General features: G+C 38.7%; 1 long non-coding RNA gene across 1 annotated transcript; it reads right to left on the reverse strand.

The window, feature by feature from the left end:
• Window positions 1-396: 396 nt before the first annotated feature.
• LOC147906350 (uncharacterized) lies at window positions 397-5,944 on the reverse strand. The gene is made up of 2 exons (XR_015540876.1): window positions 5,440-5,944; window positions 397-836 (listed from the first exon to the last, which is right to left on the reverse strand). It is a non-coding gene; the product is annotated as an uncharacterized LOC147906350 (long non-coding RNA).
• Between the last annotated feature and the right edge of the window lie 14,758 nt (window positions 5,945-20,702).

The following is a 20,702-nucleotide window of genomic DNA, read 5'->3' on the forward strand; positions in this document are numbered from 1 at the left end:
AATTGGCCAACCATTGATGATGATGTGTCATATGTTGAGTAGCACCAGAATCTATCGTTAACGAGATTTTATTCTTTGCCATGTAATCCAATTCACAGGAAGTAGTCACATTGTGAAGGTCCTTTATTTTGGGAAAAAATTCCATCAATATTCACTTGAACAAGATAAGCATTATTGCAAGCATCTCGAGTAGCCTTCTGCTCAATATATCTTTTACAGGAACAAGAATTTTCATCATGACTAGGTTTTTCATAGACATCACATGTTTTTCCCCTCCAAAAAGTATTAGAAAGTCAAAGTGAACTGTTATAGTAAATACAACTATTCCTTTCAAAAACTGCAACCATCACTGCTTAGAGAATCTAATATTCTTCCTTTGGGATGAACATGCCAGGACGAAAGGTAATAAATACAACAATAGTGTCTGAAGCTCGATGTGTCTGCTGTGTGTTTCTTAGCCCCGCATTGCATTGGGGTTCATCTTGTCTCTATACAACCGAAGCGTTGAGCCGCCGCTACTGGCTCTACAAGTTACTCTTGTTATGAACTCTATAGATAGCACTTCTTGGATTGGTTTGCGCCACAGGTCACTTGTACTGCACGTACATGATGCTTCCTTCCAGTGAGATAGGAGAGGGGGTTGGTGCGCTTGGTACCGTTGACCAAGGGATCACAATTGGTTCTGTGGGGAGGGGAGACGCTTGTTGTCCTTGAGAGATTTCTTGCACCTTCTCTTTCTCTTCAAGCTTGTGTGCATAAGTTGCCATGAGGTCTCGCATCTTCCGCATGAGCTAGACCTGTTGGTCTACGAGTGACTGCCAATTTTTTATTCATTCCTACATTCAACCACCACGTTAGTAACATGAGAGCAACGTCAATGAAATCATTTCAAAGAAGAATAGAACATCTTTGAGTCCATAACAACCAAAGCGCTTGCGCTTGTACTGATAGTACTTGCCAGTGCCCCGGTGCTTTGGATGGGGTGTCTCCCAAGAGCAGGTACACATAATGCATAGGAACACCCATTATTTGGATTCTCGTAAGGTTCCATACTTTGGCTGCATATCAACAGCTCATGAAAAGGTGAGGCATATCCTCTGTCTCCTTTTGCATCATGCACACTTCCCATCCCCACGCCCAATTCTTTGGGCTTTACCCGGTGTCTAGACTCCCTTATGCATGCTGAGCCATAGCAAGCATGATTGTTTTTCTAGGATTTCCTTATCTCACATCTTTTCAAACCTCCTTTCCCATTTTGCAGTCGAGTCCCATCTTATCCATTTTTGGTTGAGATGTGTGACTAGTTCCTCTTGGTGCTCCTGAATGATGGGCGCTGGGCACAGTTGGTTTTGCCCTGCCCATCTAAATTCTCTGATTGAAGGCTTGGCCCTTCCTCCCATCCATGCTAGAGATTCCACATCCCACAAGTTTTGTTGTTCCTTGATTAGGCTGGCATCGAGCCGGTTTAGTATGAATTCTGTCATTACCGCCTCATCACTCTTCCACTTTTTGTTTGGTCTATCCCACAAGTCCTACCAGCATCTAATTCCTTTTGTTTAAAGATGGAGGGCCCCTTTGATGGAGCGTTTGTCTATAGGGAACAAATTTAGGATGACCGATAAGAAGACAGAGTCTTGGCTGCAAAAGGTTCCTGTTTTCCTCGAAACACCTTTCCAAAGGAGATTCGGCTTGAGAAGTTCCCACGCTTTTCACATCCCCTTCCATAATTCGGATCCTTTAGCCACAAAGGGTTCCCAACTGAAGACTGTTGTGCCTCTAGGGAGATCTTTCTAATGCTTGCATCTAGCAGGTTTGAGTTTCTCGATGTTTTTTCTCAATAGAAAAGCCCAGTCAGTCTGGGGTGCCTCAAATCTTTATGATCCATTGTGCCATGAATCTTGCCATTGACATTTCCAAGTTAACTATACCCAATCCTCCTTTCTCTTTGGGCATTGTGAAAAATCTCCACTGCACCTTAGCCATCTTTCTTTTCCCCATGTCACCTCCCCATAGGAAAGTTCTGAAGAGTGTATTGATCTAATTGATTGATTTCTTTGAGGGGAACCAACATGAAATAAAGTAAATTACTGAAGGGTAGATGTAGTGGTTCAGAACAAACTTTCTCCTGGCAAGTGTGGGTTGAAGAGATTGCCATTTTGAGATCTCCTCTTTGATTTTTTGAATGACCCATTCCCACCTACTTTTGTTTGAGCATCTGAAGCCCATTGGGATTCTGAGCAACTTGAAAAACTCACCCTCTTTAATTACTTTGCACCCCATTGCTAGCAAAGTGTTAGGTAGTTGTGATCTTGTGCCAAAAATTCCAGTCTTGTTGTGGTTGACCTTTAACCCAGAGGCTAGACAAAAGGTATCGAGGCAGTTCAACACTGAGTCTACTGACCTGGGGTCATTTGCCCGGGTGAGGTTTGTGTCATCAGCAAATTGCTGGCACACAATTTGTTTGTTCCCTTCTAGCTAGATGCCCATAATGTTCCCTTTTTCAACTTCTCTTTGAATTAGCCATCCTGGTGAGTCAGCCACTATGGTGAAGAGTAGTGGAGAAAGAGGGCATCCTTGTCTAATGGATCTCTTTAAAGATTCCACTTTTGATTTTGCCCCCTGTAGCAATGCACTAACATAGCTCCTAAAGACAGGTCCAATTCCCATGTCCTGTAAGGACTCAAGGATGAAGCTCCATTCCATTCTGTCATAGGCTTTGTCAAAGTCTACTTTCATGAAGCAAATGTCCTTCTCATGCTCTTCTGCATATTCCAGTCCTTCCCACAATGTGATGATTGCTTCAAGAATGTGTCGTCCCTATATAAAGCCTTTTTGCTCCTCTCTAGTCCATACCCGCATTTTCCCTTTTAGCCTGAGAGCTAATACCTTGGAAACAAATTTGTAGCAGGTGTTCAGCATTGTGAGCAGCCTCCAGTTCTTGAGCTCCTCCTTCGGACCCCCTTTCAAGGAGTAACTTAATCATTCCTGGGTTAATTCTAGAGTCAAGATATCCTTTCTCTACAGTTTCTTGCCACATCATCATGAGGAAGGGGCTTAAAATCTCCCATTAGACTTGAAAAAATTCTATTGGAAGGGTATCTTCCCCTTTTCCATTTGATTTGCTGCTGCCTTCAGTTCCTCCATTGTGACCTCCCTTTCCAGAAAGGTTGTGTCAAATATTGCTATGACTTTAGGATGGGCTTGACTGCACCGCCCTGCTGCTTCTTGCTTCCTAGCAGATGGAGTTTCTACTTCCCTCAGTATCTGCTGAAAGTGTTGCACTATAGCTTGTAGGATCTGGTCCTGGTTGTTTAGTGTCTGCCCCCCATATTGAGTTCCTCAATGCTTTTTTGAGCGTGTTTTTTCCTGTCGCCCTGTTGCCTTTGCCCGTCCACCACTCTCTTGAATAGATGGTTGCCTGATGCGCTTCAACTATTGCTTCTCTTCTAAGGTTTTCCTTACATTCTCTGTACTTGATCTAACCCTGTTTAGTAGAGTCTGATTCTCTTGCTTTCATTTGATCCACTTTTTCCCTTCTCTCTCGTCTTGATTTTTCTGCTCTTTTCTTAATTGACGTAAGGAAAAATTTTGTTTTCTTTGTTGCCCTGACCCATCTGTCAATAGTATTAGCTATACCCCCAAAGGCCACCCACCAAATGCAGCTAATTTTGTCCTTGACATAAAATAGTTGAAAGAAAAAAGGATCACCCTTAAACCAAGACTTTCCTCTTCTTCCCTCCCCCTTATCCAGGTTGAAAACTAAGCAACCTGTTTGTAAAACCAATTGATTTCACTCTGACACAATAGACATACTCTGCCCAAAATAAACACAGAAGCTGCATCAGAATGTTTTTGACCATAACCAAGAGCTAAGGTGACTCCCCAAGAACCGCCCATCACCAACCATCTGACATGGAACCCAATACAATAGAATAAAAGTGGCAATCAAACATTCCTACCCCACAATTTCACTGAGCCTCAGATCAACTTTTCATTCCAACTTCCAAATTCACTCCTTTTTCCTCTCTAAATTCTAAACATATTATCCATGTAATGAGTTTAGAGTTCTAAGATCCTTCAAAGAAAGAGAAATAAAGGACTAAGGGAGAGCAGGACATGTTTACTCGCAGATGTTTCCTCAGCTTTTCAAGGTCTTCAACTAAATCCCAAGTAGTATTCTCTTCAAGGAAACCTCAAGGAGTGAACTTTCCACAGCCTCTTTGGCTGAATAAAGCTATTCTGTAGTATTGAGAATCAAAGAAGCCTGTATGTCGTGGAAAGCAACCAGCCCCAGGACCACAATGCAAGAACGCATACAAAATTGGCCATTTGGTAATCCCCATCCCAGCAAAGAATGTCCTCCAGACATCCTGTGCCAGCAGGCAATCCCCAATGCAGTGCTCAGAAAAGGGCATTAGTCCTCAGTTTATCAGGCTTCATATTTGAGAAATTTAAGATTGAAAGGGTGACTTGAATGTACAACCCAACTCCCAGAAGCTTTTGATCTATTTCTCTCACGGGATTAACCCTTCTGAACTAGAGTCTTTTTATAAGCTTGAAATCTCCCCCCTAGCAAAGCCCAATACAATTCAAGAAGAAGAGAAGCAAAAACGGTTAACAATCATACAAGAAACCAATTAGAACACCTTTTCATTTCTTAGTGTCAATGCCTAGGGGTTGACCAATGATTTAAAACCAGTCATTTTCAAGTGAGGGATGAGCAAGTCTGGATTAAAGCTAGATTTTTTAGCGCTACAAGAGATCAAAGTAGGAGGAGAGAAGCTAAGATGGCATTTGAAACAGATAAACAGTAGAACTCTTTGGTTCATAACGGAGCACGAGGAAGGGAGATGTGGTGCGGTTCTAGGAGTAGAATCCCATCTGACAAGCTTCTAGGAAGGCCACTCAACTCACTAGGGAAGGCAGAATTGGAGTAGAGTTTAGACACAAGCAATTAAAGTGCAACATTTTTTCAGACTATGCTCCAAACACGGCAAGGGAGAGAACTTTGCTTTGGAAGCTGTGCGCCCTTGGCAAGGATACTATCCTTTTGGGAGATTTCAATATGGTAGAGGCAAGCCCAGATAGATGGAACAGGCTTGGAACCGCCGCCGGCTTGGAACAATTATTAGAGGGAGTGAAGCCAGGGCCTAGCAAGAGGTCAAGGAGTCAGCAAAGTTGATCGACATCTCCGACGGAGTTACTTTCATGTGGACAATAACCAATGCGGACCTTTGCACATGAACGCAAGGATCGACAAAATTTATGCTTCTAAATCCATTTGTGAGGATGCACTGATGATCAGGGTCAAAGGGATCTCCACTCTCCTTTTCACAGACCACAACCTGGTTCTCAGACCATGGATGTACCTGACCACCATTCAAGAGCTAAGCCATTTTGCAATTCTTTTAGCAGACCGGTGTGGACTTTAATGCTTACCTGACAAGCTTTCTCAATCTTGTGTATCATTTCCGTGAGCTCCTTGGCTCTGTTGCTTTTCTCCATTTCTTTTGGGGGGGGCTTGGAAGATCCTCCTTGCCTTGCTACTACTGAGGGCTTCCCACGACATGTGTCTCGGCACTGGGGGGCTTTAAAGAAGTTGTGATTGCCGCTCTGAACTGCTCCGACATAAGATGGTTTGCCTTGCAACTCGCACATGGCTACCATCCCTTGGAGGTCTTTTGTTGGCATTTAACCGTTCCATTGCTCTTGCAGGTGTCTGTAGCACTGTTATAGGCTTGCGGCGGTGGCTGGATCGTCCTCTGAGCCCAACTTGCTTTTGTTGCTTTTGGTGCCTTCTTCGTTTGTGTGCCAGCATTGATCTTTGATAGGAACTGTTGTATGGCGATTGCCTCTTTCATTCCGTCTGTCAAGTCTTCTCCTTCGAGGTGCAATGTAAAGCTATGAAAGGATAAAAAATGTCTTGGTCGTCACCCTCAAAGGTTAGTTCCGTGCATGATTGGCATCGTCGGAGCTGCGGCAATATTCTCTTGCATGCTCTCCACATCTGTCATGTCATGTAGCAGGGTGGATTTGGCGGCAGCGGCAGCCCTAGCTTGACCATCACTAGAGGACGTCATTGCATCTTGGCATGCCCTTCTCGACTATACAACTAGACATCACATGTTATAAATTTATTTAAATAATTGCATACATCATGGTTTTGAAAACCTCCAAAGCACTTAGGCACTACAAATAAAGCTTGTTCATTATTTAAGAAAGAGTAAAAGAAACGTTTTTCACTTAGAATCAATGCTTTCTCTCCAATACGTTCTATTGCTTTGAGCCTCCGAAATCCTTTAAAGAATCACATACTCATTCAAAAGTCACATTATCCTTGTTCGCCAATTCGGTGACAATTGTATGAAACTATGGTGCTTTCATAGTTTTTAAAAGCATAGCAATATGTTGATCCTTTGGAAAATAGGAGCACCTGCAGCAGCATCAGCAGACACCTGTTACAAAATAGATTTGAACTTCTCGATGTTCTCATCAAGAGAATTAGCAATTTTATAATCTAAACTAGAAAGAGTATTTCGAAGATGGAGCACTTCCTGAGTAGTTCTTTTAAGAAATGTTTTTTCTAAATAATCCCAAACCTCATGTGAGTACTCCAGACTTTCAACATCCACTAATATTGAGTCTTTCAAAGCATATAAAATTAATCCTCATGTAGCTTGATCTTTGTCCTCCCACTCTACCGTCGCTTTTATCCATGCATTGTAAATATCTCCGTGGATTTCCATTTTCATCAATTGGTTGAACGGAACACTGCTTTTTGCCTTCTACAATATCCACAAGTTTATCACTTTGAAGGGCCATCTTCATCTTAGTCATCCATGCACAATATCCAATCCCTTGGAACATGTATAAGATTTTTGTCCCATTGAGACCTTTGAAAAAGACGGTATGTTGCTCTGCCATAGTTCTTCAATTGGTCCTCTTAATAAAGATAGACTCCTTCAACAAAGACTTTTAAAGATGGATTTTTTAAATGCCTTACCCCACTTATTTTTTGACCTTTCAAAAAAGAATCTTTGTTGCTTTTAGAAAGCTCACTTGGAAGAGCGCCAGACTTAGATCATAAGGACGTAAGTTCATTATGACCGATCTTAGGTTACATAAATGGGTTTGCCGTTGCAAGTCAACACGCCCCGAGGCTCGCCATGACTCGAGCACTCAAAGACTTTTGTTTGAAAAATTATGCAGAACATCATTATAGAAATCAAGTGGGATCTGATTTGGCTGAGTGGTCAAGGCGTTTGACTTGAGATCATGGATAGAAGGCTTATGTCATTCCTAGTACGCAGAACAGATGAACCATGGAAAACGTTTCTTTTATCTACTTGCAACTATCTTGCAGCCTCAAGTTGCACCCAAAAATTAACATAAGTCACAAATAGATGCCTCTTTGGCCTTGCGCCTGTTCAATTGGGTAGGACGCAAGCCAACTTCTCGCACGACTTCGCAACTTATCAAGCATTGATCGGAATGTTGGCCCCAAAGGATGAGTACTAGGAGATCTAACTCAGTCGTAGAGAGCAATTGATCCAATTCTTCTATGCTTGTTTATCTACTAACCTCGACCCCAAAGCTAAACACCTTGTGTGCATTACTGTATTATAACTTCTTTTCATTTTACTACTTGTTGCTATCAATATGTGGGCACATCTTTATGGCTAAATACTCCTTAGTAGTAAGAACTTTGAAACATGTGAGCATGGAACCTATAAGACAACATTTTGCTGGTTCTCGTACATTAGATGACTAATCTGTGAAGAGAAATGCATTTAGATGCATTAGTGATGAGATTGCACATTATATGTGTATGAAATCTAGTCGTCCTGCTGGAGACTTGGCAAAATACTTGGATCTACTCACTGTTGGGATAGAACTAGCAAGGCAAGGTGAAGCTAGGAGCTACCTTGAGTAGTTCTCTATTATAGATCATGCTTTTAACTCTCTATAAGCCTCTTGAATCACGTTGATTCTACGTTAAGCAAAAGAATAATATATACCTCTTTGTTCTATTTGAGATGCCCTTTTTAGCCTAGGGTGACATAGACAATGATAACTAGAAAATGGGAGGCGTTTGGATATATCACCCACACAACAGTTTCAAATTTCTAACTTTGGTTGCACTCTAGTTGGTTGACAGGTATATTTCACATTCCTCAAGTGATGGTGGCTAAAGATGTGGCTACTCTGGCTAATAATATGACCTTGTTCTAGTTGTATTACTACTAGTTTAACTTGAATATTTGCTTATTTAATAATATGACCTTGTTTTAGTTGTATTACTACTAGTTTAGCTTGAATATTTGCTTATTTACATGAGCAACTCTTGAACTCTTTCAAATGAATTATTTCAAGCTTTTTAATTCTATTCTAAATTGATTCATGGGATATAGAAATCTACACACACACACACACACACAAAAATAATTTTTATTAGTAAATGTATCTCACACACACAAACACTTATTTCTTCACACACACACACACAATAATTTTGATTATTAAATGTATCTCACACACATACACTTATTTCTACACACACACACACACACAATAAATTTGATAGTAAATGTATCTCACACACACAGACACTTATTTCTTTACACACACACACACACACACAAACACATGAATACTTCCCTAACTATGAATTATTGTTTTATGTATCCGTGTGAAATATTCCCTTTACACTTTCTTTTTAACCATCCCACATACCAAGCCCACTAATCATCCCATACCTCCTCTAGTCCCTTCTTAACCCATACACTCATTCACTCCTTACTCCACTTTTGACTTAAACTTCACTTAAGAATCCATATGGTTGTCTATATTCCTAGGTAAAGCGATAACAAGCCGAGGGAAACAAGCATTACCTATCTACCCAAACGTAACTATGATGTTCTAACACCTAGTTTGTTTGGATGGTGGTAGGTAAGTGGACCCCAACCTCGGAACCTGGACTGCTTGAGGATTTGACATCTTTTTTCAAGATTATGTTTGTCAAACTCAATATTATTAAAAAATTCTTAATTTTGATCAAAATTTTTACAAACTGTATTTGCATTTTTCAACTTAGATGTCTTAAACATTTTTTTCGTATATGTTTTCCTTTTTTGTAACTTTTATCCAATTGATGGAATTAATTGTATGGCTCAATTATTGATGGGACTTTTTAATCTAAACACACACTTTGATTTCCCAACTAGCCTTTGGTCAGGCTAGTGCCATACAATTAATTCATAGCCAATGGATAATTCTTTAGCATGGATAATCCCTAGTCATGTTGTGATCCACCTTATTTTTTACTAACTTTCATATCTATTTTGCAGAAGTTGTTTATGCATTTACTATTGGCAATTTTTTTTCATTTTGACACTTATCATATAGATCCACTTTTATTCACTTATTATCAGTAGGTGGGGAGTAAGTTCCACATGGCGGCGGGCTTACTTGTTACCATGTGGTCTTACCCTCTGGGTTGGGGGTGGGCCACACACACATAATAAATTTGATAGTTAATGTATCTCACACACACAGACACTTAGTTCTTTATACACACATACACACGCACGCGCGCACACGCACACACACACACACACACACACACATGAATACTTCCCTAACTATGAATTATTGTCTTATGTACCCCCGTGAAATCTTCCCTTTACACTTTCTTTTTAACCACCCCACATACCAAGCCCACAAATCATCCCATACCTCCTCTAGTCCCTTCTTAACCCATACACTCATTCACTCCTTACTCCACTTTTGACTTAAACTTCACTTAAGAATCCATATGGTTGTTTATATTCCTAGGTAAAGTGATAACAAGCTGGGAAAAACAAGCATTAACTATCTACCCAAACATAACTATGATGTTCTAACACCTAGTTTGTTTGGATGGTGGTAGGTAAGTGGACCCTGACCTCGGAACCTAGACTGCTTGAGGATTTGACATCTTTTTTCAAGATTATGTTTGCCAAACTCAATATTATTTAAAATTTCTTAATTTTAATCAAAATTTTTGCAAACTCTAGTTGCAATTTTCAACTTAGATGTCTCAAACATTTTTCCCTTATATGTTTCCCTTTTTTTAAAATTTTATCCAATTGATGGAATTAATTGTATGGCTCAATTATTGATGGGACTTTTTAATCTAAACACACACACACACACACACACACACACACACACGCATACTTCCCCAACAATGAATAACTCTTTTATGTATAAGGTGGCTTGTAGGAGTACACTATCCATAAATCTACACTCGAGTTTTAAAGCATTTGAATTCACACTACCCATAGCTTTATGCTCTAGTATCTGCTTGGATATTCATTGGAGATAGTAACTAGTGGTGGCTAAAGAAATAATGAATCCCCTTCATGTATGAGAACTTCTTGCAACATAGTGGTTTTTTCTCATGTACGAGCTGTAGGCGAGATTCCTCATCTAAAAAATTTGTATCCAAGAGACTTTTCCTAAGTAGATAGATGACTAATGATATCTACTACTAGCATTCCTCTTTCTCCAATGAAATAATGGATGTATTTCTCTACAACAAGCCTTGATCGCCTATTTTTCTTAGTGAGAGCTTCTACACAGACTTGTGATCATAAATTTGGATGTGTCTTGTAAAGGGGAGATATTTGGAAGGGTGTTGATGCACTCCTACCTTTTTTTGGTATTCACATGATTCTTGTGAAGTGGGGCAACTGTGTGATTCAAGACAAGGAACATGATTACAGGGTGGTTGACATGGGAAAGCCAGGGTGTTGGCTATGGGAAAGCTAAGGTATTTGCTGATGTGAGAAGATGCTAGCATGTGTCACTATGATGGTAGACTTTCATCACTACGTTGTGTATGTGTTTTATCAGACTCTGTTTTATTGGGACACTCAAACATCTCCTTCTCATGAACTATGTCATCTCAGGCACTCGTTAGCGAAAATGAGAGATCTACTAAAAAATGAGAGATATGTTGCATCCACACTCTTGTTTTACATATTGGAGTTTTAGAAAGCTTCCCATCTGAGAGCCCAATGGTGGAGCTTGTGAATACGATTTGCTATTACTAGAATATGACAATTCAAATGGTGCATGAGCTGTTGTATAGCTCTCTCTGACCAGTCGGTACTTCTGGTGGTGAGCCTATACACTTCCATTATTGCCTCCTATAGTTTTTCCATACGATAAGTCACTCATTCTCCATGATAGAAACGTTCTTCTAGCAGCCTTCGATTATGAGACTTGTGTCAATGAGTGATGTTTTCTTAGGGGTGGATGAGTTTTAAGATTCTCAACACTCTCAAAGTACATTTAATGCAAATGGCCCTAGTATGATTGTATCAAAAGCAAGGATAAAATCATTGAGGGATTATTCGATATTGGAATTTCATTGTGAACTGACCAATCACGCAATATGCCATGGATGCAATTTGACAAAAAATTGTGAGGGAGAAGATAATGCAAAGATGAAGAATGATGGACACAAGGAATGAAATAGACATACAAATGCATGAAGCGAAAGCAAATCCAAGGAAATCGACAAAAGCAACCAAAGAGAATAAGAGTGGTGAATAAAGAGCATATGGTCAATGCATAGGAACTTAAGTATTGTAAATGCATATGTATGTTTTCTTTATTGACTTGCACACATCCAAGAATGTAGAGAAAATGTGTGGCAAAGAAGAGGAAGTGAAAGAAATGAATAATCTTCCCACAAGGTTCTCTATCTTTCTTAAAAGTGACAAGAAAAGGCCAAGTTTAGAATAGTAGATCAACCCTTTTGTGAATGAAAAGAGGATTTGCAAAAATCTATATCGCATTATTACTAGATTATCACATGGCACATATTGGGATTTAGTTCATAAGGCCAAACAAGATTTAGCATTCGTGGTAATATAGAAAAGTCAAAAACAAGAAGCACAACTGTAAGGGTACAAGTAATTTAAGAAGACTTTATAGACAGAATTGCTTTGCCTCAACCCCATTTAACTCACAAACTTCTTATTGGTGAAGAGGTTACTAAAAAACACCTTCTGAAATGGACTTGAGATTTGACTCTTTTGGAAAAACTAAGGGAAAGAGGGAAAGCCATGCTTCTTCTCATACTTTGCATAATATTTGACAAAAAATATTTGGGTATATTAAAATCCCAAAGAGTCAAAAAGTGTCAAAGTACAATGACCGTGATGTATAAAATGAACAATTGAGAGTGCACCTGGTCCATAGGAAAGGGAATTATAAAAAAAGAAGTGATAGCATCATCATGGACTTATTAAAGGAGCAAGCTATTTTGCATCGAGACAAGTATATGTGTCTCATTGTGGATGGTATGGATCAGAATACAACAACATTGCCTTGATTTGTTTCTACTCCATCTAAGCTACTAGAATCATACTTTTTAAACACACATTCATATGAAGTGTTAGTCAATGGATTTAAGTTCTTTGCAGACATATGGATTGGTTCTTTGCATCCACATGATAGAAATCAAGGTATAACATGCATGCAATTCACAGTATACATGCAACAAAAGGCCACCTATCTTTAATTTTGAGAATGCAGGCAAATAACTGCTGACGAGAGAATAAGAATGTATTGATGTTCTTATTTTTCTTGATACTATTTTCTCATCAAATCTTCAATGAGATTGAAGGTGGATTCTGGTATGTTGGACATACTCGAGGATATCGATCCGATTTTTAGGGACGGTCTCAAGAGAGCTAAAACACAAGGATGTGGAGACGATAGATGACTTGATATGAGATGTGGAAGGTAAATTGATGGCTATAAGAAAAGTACAGTATGCTTCAAATCGAAAGAAGATATGATTAGACGAGCTTTATACAATCATAGCAATCCATATTACTTATGCTTTTTTCTAAAGGATGAAATCCAGTAATGTAGTGGCAACACTATTCTATTGACATAAAATAGGAACCTGAAGATCCTTATGGTCTCTTAACTTCAATTTTGGGCAAGAAATGCATCCAAAATGGGCTACTATATAAGAATCCACCCGTATCAAATAGATGGCTTATAATATTTTATTAGGTAAAAAAACAAAATGATGGTAAAATATCCGTCTTTATAGGAACACAATGCATTTGTAATTGAAAAGACACAAGAATTGATACAATCTTTTGAGAAAATGCAAAAAAAATAATATTGATAAACAATGGATTTTATTTTCGCCAGATGTTGGTAACGATATGTGTCTAACTTTAGACTTTGGAAATGAATTTAAATTGCTACTTCCACATCCATTTTATGGATCATTTGGGGAAAAGAGAGAGTTCATGCCAAAAGTAGAAATAGAAGTTAATTGTTTAGTTGCAGAATGATAAATATGAGAGGATGAAGTTCTGGTTTGCAAAGTTCATGGAAGAGCTATGACATTTACAGTGGTATGGTATGAGCTAAGAGGAAGAATGAAGAATATGGATAACAACACATTGTATTCTAATTTATGATTAGAGAATTGGTCCCAAATCATAATTTGGTTTCAAGCAACCCACAAAAAAAATCATAGTATGCACATGGAGTATTTGATAAAAGAATACTGGAAGTAAGTATTGTGTATATACAATAGTTTCCAAGGATGCTCGCTAAGGAGGAAATAGAATGAGACAGTGCAAATGAAAAATTGCCATAATAATAACTTCGTATTAAAGTCCATTGTTTGGCAATATGATAAAACAAGTGAGTGGTTGAAGGACTTGATAAGCAACAAGAACAACAAACCCATTACTTCGTGTTTGTTCCAATGCCATTCAAGCAACAATAAAGACAAGGGAATATGATGATCAGATAAGAGTTATTACAGATGGCAATCAAGTGACAGATTGTGAGAACACGTGGTAAATAATCTGATGACCAAATCAAATCTTACAATAGGGGAGTATCATGATCGAACATTTACACTTCAATAATTATAAAGGTAGAATTCAATCATTGTGCTATTAACTGTCAACTTGGGCACCAATCAAAATTCAATTATTCAAGTAAAAGATGAAATTCAATCGTTAGAAAGGATGTGGGTAGTACTCATCACCTCGATCGTCATACTCCTTTGTACAAAGACTCATTACTATAAATTCTCTTGTAAACATACGGCACTATAAAATTATAAGCATAGCTATTGCTATTGTTTGGAATACAAAAGAGTCTTTTGTGTATCTTCTCTATTTAAATATTATAACTTTGTGTATATTGTGAGTGCTATCATTTTTTACATAAAAATTCAATTTTATGAGGCTATCTCTCGTGGAGAAAAAAAGGAGAAATAAAAGGACAAAAGAGAAAGAAAATGAAAAACAAAAGGAGGAGAGAAAACAAGAGAGAAAAGTGACAGACTATGCATGCAATTATTACTTGATTGTTATTTATTTTAAATAAAAAGAGTTTGTATAAGTGAAAGAATTTTTTCCATGGATTTAAATTATTTTAATTTATTTGAATTATTGATAAGTTAAGAAAAACTAGCATTATTAGTGCAAAATGATAGTGTGAGCAAATGAGCATTTTATGTGAAAAGGATAGTGCTATAAAGTAAACTTTTAATTTGGGAAGGATATTTTTAGAACGTAAACTTTTCATTTACAAAGGAATTTTTAGTTACGCCCAAAAACAAAAAAATAATGAAAAATTAATGAAATGGATATTCTCTTCAAATGTTAACAATAAGGACATCATTCATTAAAACTTATATCAATAAACCATTTTTTAAAAAGAGCATGATGCTATATCCCAAGACTAAGTTTGCTCCCAGTGACCCATATAACATGTGTTGAGAATTTAAATTTTGATTGCATGGGTAGGACATGATCAACTTCATACAACCAAATATTAGTCTGCATAACATGTAAAAGCCTAGCTAAACAAGACCCTTTCTTAAAATCTCTTCATAAGTCTTCTAAGTGACAATAAGTTGTCACTACTCAAAGAATTCAACTAAATGCCCTTGTGTGATGGCTCAACCAGAATACATGCCATATAAATAGAAATTTTCAAATAATGTAGCGAGCCTTCTCCTCTCGTATAGAGACATCTAGGTGCCCCTTCAAATATATCTAGCCGTTGCCTAATCATTTATTAATTTGACTATAATGTAGATCAACCTATACCTTGTGTAGATGCCATTTATTTATTTTAAACATGACAAATGGGTGGTGCTTAAAGTACATTTGAGTACATCTAAAAAACTTTTGACTTGTGCACACAATCTCAACTACTACCAAGATATATCATTTCTTGAACCTAACTAAAATCCTATCTTAGTGTCATGAACTTTAATGTAGGATGCTCATAGGTGCATGATGATGCAGAAATTGAGAGATATTGGCCCTCCAAATGGGGCACGTGATTGTATTTTTGCTAGACCTCTCTAAAAATGCTCACTACAAGCCACCAATCCATATGCATGCAAATGCCCATACTCACACACCATGAATGATGCGAGAAGATACAACCCCTCATGCCTTTTGGGATCTCATCCCTTGGGCATACCCCATTATTCTACCCTTAGCTATGACTCTTTTATGCCTACCAATAATTAATGCAATACCCATGCAAAATACTACCTTTTCCTAACCATCCCAGGACCTAATGCATATATATGCATATTTTATTATATCCAATTGATCAATTTATGTTACAAACATAGGGTAATCACTAGATTCTCTAGAATGATCCACTAGGATCTAATACAAATAATCATGTCATGGCATGCCCTCTTTCTTAGAGAAGTAGATGTCCTCATCTGTGTGCCTTCAAATAATCTTCAACAAGTGCAGGGTAATCCTTCAAGTGATCTTCATCGAACCATTGACCATCTTCCATAGGGTATCCTTTAAACACAAAGTCCATGGTGATATGCTCCCATCTTTCACTAGGCATGGGTAATGGTGGCTGAAGTAATCCTAGTGTCTTACCATGATCACTCTTAACTTTTTGACAAGTTAAGCATTATTGGACTAAAGTAGTTATGTCCTTTCTTAATCCTGCCCAATAGAAATATCTCTCAATCCTATTAATGGTCCTCTAATATCTCTATGTCTAGAATAGGGACTACTATGCATCTCTTCAAAAACTAGGGATCTAAAAGTTGAGGGTACACATATGAAACGTCCTCTAAGAAGATATTGCATATCCCTCTAAAGAATCACCTTTTCCTTGAATGCATCATAAATAGTCCCAAATTATTTACCACCTTTGTAGGCATCCTTCATTGCACTAAGATATTCTTCTCTCACTACGGAGACATAGTTTACACTCGGTCTACGACTTAGTGCATCTGCAACTATGTTCTCCTCACCATGTTGATATTCTAACTCAAGTTGTCCAAACCCCTGAAGATATTCCACCCACTTAACTTGCAGAGGTGAAACTATTGGCTGAGAAAACAAATTCTTAATACTTTGATGATCTGTCTCAACCTTGAAGTCAGATCTATAAAAATAATGTCTCCATAACTTCAAAGCATGAACTATAGCTAATAGTTCCTTCTCATACATGCTATATTTAAGTTCAACACTTTGAAGTTTCTGACTTTCAAAGGCTATAGGATGTCCGTCTTGCATTAGTACAGCTCCAATGGATGTACCACTAGCATCTGTACATATCACAAAGAAAGGCTTGTCAAAGTTCGATAAAACTAACACATGGCTAGACATTAAAGCACCCTTCAAATTCTCAAAGGCACTCAAATGTCTATCACCCCAATGATACATTGATTGCTTCTTAAGAAGATCTGTAAGTGGTGATGCAATCTTAGAGAAATTCAAGATGAACCTCCTATAATAGCTATATAAACCAAGGAAATATCTTAATTTATGTACATTCATAGGGACAGGTCATTCCTTTATAACTTTCACCTTGGCTGGATCAACTTTGAATTCCATCTTCATTCATGACATAGCTTAAATATTCTATTTCCTTCTTAAAGAACTTACTCTTTTTTATATTCAGGAAGAGCTGGTTCTCATGAACTGATTCCGTCACTTGTGCAAGATGTTGCTTGTGTTCTTCTTCATTTTGGCTATAAACTAAAATATAATCAAAGAACACAACTATAAAATTTCCTACGTATGGTCGAAGAACTCTTCTCATTAGCCTACAAAAGGTAGCAGGTGCATTAGTCAACCCAAAGGACATAAGTACAAATTCATAATGTCTTGTTTGTGTTCTAAAGGCAGTCTTATGCACGTCTTATTCCTTCATCCTAACTTGATCATATCCTGACTTTAAATCCAATTTGCTAAATACCCTAGAACCTTTCAAGGAGTCTAACAAGTTGTTAAATTCTAGGTATAGGAAATCTATTCTTAATTGTCAACTTGTTCAGGGCTCTATAATCAATACACACCCTAAAGGTTTCATCCTTCTTTTTCACTAAAAGGACTAGAGCCGCAAAAGGTGAACTACTTGGCCTACTTAGACCTTTCTGTAGCAAGTCCGCAACTTGCTTTTCTATCTCCTCTAGCTCCACCTTATTCATTCGATAGGGAGCTCTACATGGAGATGAGGACCTTGGAATCAACTCAATAGTATGATCTTCAGGTTTATAGATAGGCAACTCATGCCGATCATCACTATCAAATCGATCATCGAATTGCTTCAGGAACTCTAAATGTCAACGTTCCTAATTACTATGTTCGGGCTTCACTTTCCTAACATATATCACACTACAACTCAGTCCCTTACATATCTCTCTTTTAACTCTAGTATGATATATGAGAAGAATATGGAAAATATCTCGCTCACCTTTTAAGGTGATCGTTGTACCTTCGTACTCAAAGGTACAAGTATGTTTCCTTACATCCATAGATGGTTGGAAACCATACCTCCAAGACTTGCCTAGGATCATATCAACTTCATGCAAAGGAGCGATAAGGAAGTCTCTACGATCCTCATACTTTTGGATCTTGAAGAGCAAGTTCTTGACTTTAGAAGTACATTGCTTTTCATTCCCTCTAAACGCACCTCCCTTGAAGGCCATTTCCTAGCCTTGACTATATTAGCCAACCTATCTGAGATAATATCATAGTTACTACCATCATCCATGAGGACGATGATACATTGACCCCCAACGTACCCATGTAACTTAAATAAGCTGTGTCGACCAAAGGTGTTATGCAAACTAGCATTATTGCCATTTTTATTATTTTCAAAATTTTTACAAGAAGGTTCACCCTCTTGCTTAGGGTGAGAGGCCCTAGATACATTGGTCTCGCCCATCTTCTTCTTTAACTCCGGACAACAATCATAGAATCTATGATGTGTCGACTTTTTGCATCAAAAACATTTTCTTTCCTTAAACAATCTATCCCTTTCTTGAGGAGACATGAATGGAAGTTTCATACGTCCACCTAGAGTAGGTTTCCCTGTTGGTTTACTACTAATTGTTTGTATTCCCGCTTGCCTAGGAAAACGTCGTCCATTCTATTTAGAATTAGTTGATCGAATGAAGGGTCTCCTTTGTGAAGTTGATGCCTTATGTGTTACTTCTCTCCTTCTAAGATTGACTTTCCTTTCCACTGCCTCGACCAATCTATAATGGCATCCTTTAACTTAGTCGGGCTTAGGTGTTCCAAATCATGTCGGATAATTGGTCTAAGACCCTATATAATTTCTCCTCTTCCATCTTCGTTGTGAACTCAAGAGAGAAACACCAAAATTTTGTTGTATTCACTCATTGTCTCCCTATCAAATGCCGCAGTTTAAACCATTTAAACATTTGATCCTTCTCATATTTAAGCGAGAGAAATGTCGTCTTTAATTCTTCCAAGAATTTAGACCATTCCTTGATTGGACTACTTTCTCATTGGCGTACAGACCACTAAAGTAGCACATCCTTTAGAGTAGCTAGTGCTAACTTGTCATCTTCCGTACAATCAAATTGTACAAAGTACAATTGAAAATGTCTAATCCAATCGAGGAGTTTCTCTGATTGCCTAACCCCGTCGTACTCAAGTCGCTCCTTAGGATCAAACCTTCTCTTAGCCTTTTCTGAAGGGTCTGCCTGGTCCTCAAATAACTTGCTTTTTTAGGGCATCTCTCTTTGAATTGTGTCAATTATTATTGACGACAATCCTTGAAGAAATTATTGAATTGCATTGTCTAGGTAGTGTGGTGGTGATGGTGTTTTTGGTGGAGGTTCAAGAGGTGGTTGAGGATTATCGGATAATGGATCAAATATGTTTTAGTAGATAGGGGTGTAGGGTGTTGTTTCCATGAGGTTTAATGTGAGTTGTAGAACATTTTCAGATGTGAATTCTTGATCATCTTCCATGTTTTTGTGAATAATGAAACTAATCAAGTTTTCAATTAAGCTTCGTGTGATGAGCTACAAGTGTGTGAAATGAATTTAAGTGTGATAAAAAGGGGGAATTGAAAAAGTGGTACTTCCCTACACCCGTTTGATGAAGCGCCCACTTCACCCTACTTGCTACAATAACACAGCTAGTTCTTCCACTATTACCCTTTTTTTTCCCCTTTTCCTTTTTAGAGCATATGCAATGTAAGGATGGGGAGAGAGAATGGGGAGAGAGAAATGGGGGAGGGGTTTTTGAAATACCTATATAGAGCGGGGGGGGGGGGGGGGGGCGGGGGGTTTTACTCACAATTTAAAAAAAAGGGAGGGGGGATTGCATTTAATGGTGGCGGTTGGGGGATTTTGGTCAATAGACGAGGGCGTCAACAGAGGCGACAGGTGGTTGGAGAGGCGACATGCATCGTCATGGAGGGGCGGCTCCAACTACACGACACTTCACGAGCGCGCCACGCGACATGACGTGGTTCATGGGACTGCACGCTGTGCGCAATTGGACTGCTACAACCCTAGCTAAGGTGACAACTGCTGTTATAGCCGCGACTGACACCACAACAAAGCGCGCCACGTGGGCGATGAACGGGGGCAACTACCTTGGGACGACGGCTCCTTTAATGATAGGGAGGTAGCACGGCACGCTGGCACCACGTAAGTGCACTACGGGGAAGGAAAATTAATGTGATGAGGGGGGGAGAGACTAGCCCTACGGCTGCCACACAATCGTGGAGAGAGGGACACGCAAGGGAGAGAGAAATATGCAACAAAGGAGATGGAAGGAGGGCACCCCTTGGTTTTGCACTTTGATGGTCATGCTAGTGTCGACCCTTGCAACAACTTCCACATGGTGGTTTCACACAGGAAAAGGATCAAGTCTCTTATAGCACTTGTCACGAACTTCAATGCAAGATGCTCATGGGTGCATATGATGCAAAAATTGAGAGATATTGGCCCTCCAAATGGGGTGGAAGGAGTGCCCACGTGAGTGCATTTTTGCTAGACCTTTCTAAAAATGCTCAGTACAAGCCACCAATCCATATGCATGCAAATGCCCTGCCCATACTCACATAGCATACATGATGCGAGAAGATACAACCCCTCATGCTTTTTGGGATCACACATCCCTTGAGCATACCCCATTATTCTACCCTTTGTCTATGACTCTGTTTTGCCTACCATTATTTAATGCAATACCCATGCAAAATACTAGCCTTTCCTAACCATCCTAGGACTTAATGCATATGTGCATATTTTATTATATCCAATTGAACAATTTACAATGTTACAACCATAGGGCACTTGCCAGATTCCCTACAATGATCCACTAGGATCTAATACAAATAATCATGTC

Source organism: Dipteris shenzhenensis, chromosome 1 (assembly GCF_047967505.1).
Source record: "Dipteris shenzhenensis isolate YYH24624 ecotype China chromosome 1, Dip_SZ_1.0, whole genome shotgun sequence".
Classification (NCBI taxonomy): domain Eukaryota; kingdom Viridiplantae; phylum Streptophyta; class Polypodiopsida; order Gleicheniales; family Dipteridaceae; genus Dipteris; species Dipteris shenzhenensis.